Source organism: Triticum aestivum, chromosome 3B (genome assembly GCF_018294505.1).
Source record: "Triticum aestivum cultivar Chinese Spring chromosome 3B, IWGSC CS RefSeq v2.1, whole genome shotgun sequence".
Classification (NCBI taxonomy): Eukaryota; Viridiplantae; Streptophyta; class Magnoliopsida; order Poales; family Poaceae; genus Triticum; species Triticum aestivum.
The window spans coordinates 96,416,581-96,421,015 of NC_057801.1; positions in this window are offsets into that span (position 1 = coordinate 96,416,581).

Here is a 4,435-nt window from a genome sequence, read left to right on the forward strand (position 1 = left end):
GCACACTATGTATGAGACTCTAGCTAGTCCAAGCTAGATATCTTGGGTGCACTCATCGTACGCACACAAATTCCTTGGCTCTTTGCCTGTAACTCTCTCACGCACCACTATGTCGTCTAGGAGCTCTTCCCCCCCTCTCTCAAACTCTCCATCCACCTGGGTCACACATACACATGCATATCTCACTCGCACTCGATAGGCCCATCTAAAACTCTATTTCTCTCCCTCGTTCTCTCTCCATCTCACACGCACACACACACAATATCATGCCCAGCTAGCCAAGTATGATGGTCTCTCACTCAATTGTAGGCACACGTATTCCCCCCTATATGTATATGACTAGCTAATCTTAGTCTCCATCACAAACATGTGCATGGTCTATCTCGATTTCTCTCGGGGCATCTTTCTATCGCGCACGCACTCCCTCAATCTCCCACCCATATAGTCCCCTCACGATCTCGAGGGGATCTCTCTATCACAAACACACCCTCTCTCCCTCCCCATGCGTCCATGCCATCCATGTGTCCCTCTCAACCTTTTTTCCTTGTTGTCTAGACCTCTATTGGACATGTGCTACAGGGGTGTCTCTCTCCGTTGCAAACTATCACACACTAGCAATCTTTGTGTATCTCCTCGCCTCGCTTTTCCATCTCGGAGATGCATGCGTGATATGTTCGCATAAGAAACAAAAAAACACACTCTCTCTCTAATTTATCATTTGTTATCACTTTCTCTTTCACACACATACTCTTTTTCCACACTTACTCATTCTCCTTCACACGCACTTGATCTGTCTCGACTCAGGCACTCTCCTCGGTCCATAGCATATAGATTAATTGAAAAGTCAAACATCACAAAGTTTGACCATGTACGTGGAGAAAAAGAATTACATCTAGTACGGCAAACATATACCATTAGATTCACCATGAGATGTACTTTTGTATGATGTATCTTTGGTATTGTAGATATAAATAACATTTGCATAAACCTGATCAAAGTTTCCAAAGTTTGACTTCTAAAAAATTTACATGCACTGCATTATCGAGCAGATGGAATATCTCTTTCCCCCTCTCAGCTATCTGACGCACCACTCAGCCTTATCGGGGCTCCTCAATCTCTCTCAAACTTTATTGGTCAGTTTGGACCTGACCCTCATGCCTTGATGGCCGGTACTGCCTAGTGTGGACGTGAGATGTAAAATATTTCTACCTGGACAGGCTTATGTGGTGCTGAAGTGTTTGGTTCATGCCTGGGCCAGGCAAAGCACCAATGTCCCATCAATCAATCCATGCATCAATTATTTAATGCTAATATCCATCCATGTTGTTGTTAGCCTCGTGGCCGCACGACCAGGCACGGCCAGGCGTTCGAAATAGGTCGCCTGGGCCAGGCTACTTGCAGTGTCTGGAGTTCAGTCAGGCTAATTAAAGTGCAAGGGAGCCCAGGCCAGGCGGGCTTTCTTTTTCACAGGGTAGCAACCAAACAAGCGTGCATGAAATCCAGCCACAGCCCCAGGCCAGGCAAAAGATGCTCAGGACGCAAGCCAAACTAGCCTTATATCTCCCTGGTTCACACATACACATGTCTTGCTCGCGCTATACATATAGACCCATCCAACACTCTCCGCCCTTGTTCTCTCTCCATGTGACACGCACCCCCCTAAGTACCATAATCCCTCACTCCATCATAGGCGCAAGCACTCCCCCCCCCTCCTAAGTATGATTATCTCTTACTAGCCATCAGTAACACACGTATTGCCTCCTTCCATCCATATGTCTATCTCGATATCTCTCAGGGCATCTTCTATCGCGCACACACCTTGTCACTCGATCTCCCACCCATGTAGTCCCATCATGATCTCCAGGGGATCTCTCTATGACAAACATAGACTCTCTCCTCCCCATGTCTGCATTTTCTCCATACGTCTCTCTCGACCTCTCTCCCTTGTTTGTCAGACCCCTCTTGGCCATGTGCTAGGGGTCTTGCTCTCTCGGTTCCAAACAACCACACACTATCTCCTCACCTTGCCTCCATTGTCGAAGATGCATGTGTGATATGTTTGCATAAGACACGCATGCTTTTTCTCTACTTTTACCGTGTGTTGTCCATGTCTCTTTCACACACGCACACACACTTTTTTCACTCTCTCTCTCTCTCTCTCTAGTTAGGGACTCTATCACGTCCATAAGCATATGGATGTTTTGAAAAGTCAAACCTCAGAAAAGTTTGACCAGGTATATGTGGAGAAAAACATTTACATCTAGAACGATCATTAGATCCATCACAACATGTACTTACTTCATACTATCATTTATCTTTGGTATTGTAGATATAAGTAATTTGTTTATAAACTTGGTCAAATTTTCAAAAGTTTGACTTAAAAAAATGTTGGAACTACATTATCAAACGGAGGGAGTAGCTCTTTCTCTCTCTCTCTCTGCTATCTCTCACGGGCCTCCCCTCTCACTCGAACTCTCTATACCGACGGATTATACGCTCACTGTGTCAGCGTATAGCTCTGTATATTGTTCAGTTGACCGGTCAACCAATCCACATGCTGCCTTGTCAGCTCGTGTTTTGTATCTTCGTGTGCTGGCCCATGTGGCAGTGGGTGAAAATAAGTAAACTAGAGACCCATCTGACACGCGGTGAAATAAACAAAGTTGAAACCACTCGGGGTAGCACCCCGCACGCTAGTAAATTGAGGGTGCATTGAGGACAAACTTCTTGCATGTGAAGGACGCACTCGCGCACAATTCACTACTGCGCGGCGGCATGCACAAAAGGACACACTCGCGCACACCCAGCACACAACACACACCAGCACACGTGTACACCGGCGTCGCTGCCGGTTGAGATGGATGGCGAGGCAGCCAACAAGCGGAGGCGGATGGAGCCAAAACCGCATCCGGCGAGCCTGTACTTCATCAGCAGCCTCCCCGATGACATGCTGCTCGTCATCATCGGCCTCCTCCCCACCAAATCTGCCATGCGAACCGCCCTGCTCTCCCGACGGTGGCGCCCCCTCTGGCGCTGCGTCCCCCTCAACCTCACCATCGACAGCTGCCTCTGCGATGGGGATTGCAAACGCATGGTTGTAGCCTCCAAGATCCTTTCATCGCACCCTGGGCCAGCCACACGCCATGACATCCGCATGTTCAGTACCAACTGCAAGGTCCAACCCAAGTTCGATGAGTGGTTCTTAACCCCCACCCTAGATCAGCTTGAGGAGCTCAGCTTTGAAGCTGGACAATGTCACTCTCTGCCACCGTCCGCGCTCCGCCTCACGCCAACACTGCGTCGTGCCAACTTCAGCTCCTACTATCTTCCCCAGATTAATGTCGTGCCCGCCCTTCTTCTCCCTCAACTCAAGCAGCTCGACCTCTTCGACATTGTCATCTCGAAGAAGGCTATGGAGCCCCTGCTCCACAGTTGTACTGCGCTCGAGTACCTTCATCTTGAGCAGATCCACGGGTTCATTAGCCTCCACATCGCCTCGACGAATCTCCGATGGATTTATGTGTTTTCCTGGCCCCGCAACAAGACATCAATTGGGAAGAGATCACTCCAGCTGTTCCACGTTATGGTCATTGAGAATGCGCCTTTCCTTGAGAGATTGCGTGTATCGAATCTAGAAGGTCCAACAAAAGTTAGGGTCATTGACGCACCGAAATTGATAGTGTTGGTGTACTCGTCTGCCAAATTCTCCGAACTCTTTACTGGATCCGTAATCGTTCAGGTACAGCACTCATCTTCTTCTCCGTCTTCTTGAAATTCACATTTTTAAATTTCTTCTTGATGTATTTACGACCATCTTCCACAAAATGATTCCCACGAGCTTGACCCAGTCCATGTGCACAGTGAAGATCTTAGCACTAAAATCTATAGGCCCCAATCTGGATCAAGTTGTTGGATTCCTTACATACTTTCCGTGCACGGAGAAGCTACTCATCGAGGTGAGACTTCTTTCCTATAAGTAAACGGTAATCACAACATAGCTCAATTTTTTGTAATTTTACCAAATTACGATGACAAGTGTAGTGTTCAAAACTGCATCTACGCACTACACCGAAAGAAATCTTTTTAGTATTTTTTCTCATGTGATCACCTGCATCGTTTTTATATTGTACTACTATAGTAGACTAGGCTAGTCATAGTGGAAAGTAACTTAGACTACTCCAGTAACTCTATGGTTACCCTAAGAGCAAGTACTACCTCCGTCCTGGTTTACTCTTCCAATTTTGTAGTATCAAAATTTGACCATAGAACTGACAAAATGTTAATGCATGTCACTAAGAACTATATCGTTGGATTCGTATTTGAATATAATTTCAAATGGTGTAATTTTTAGTGACATGCATTGGCATTTTCTTAGGTAAATCTATGTCAAAATTTTATACTAAATACGAGGTAGTATTCCCTCTGTCCCAAAATT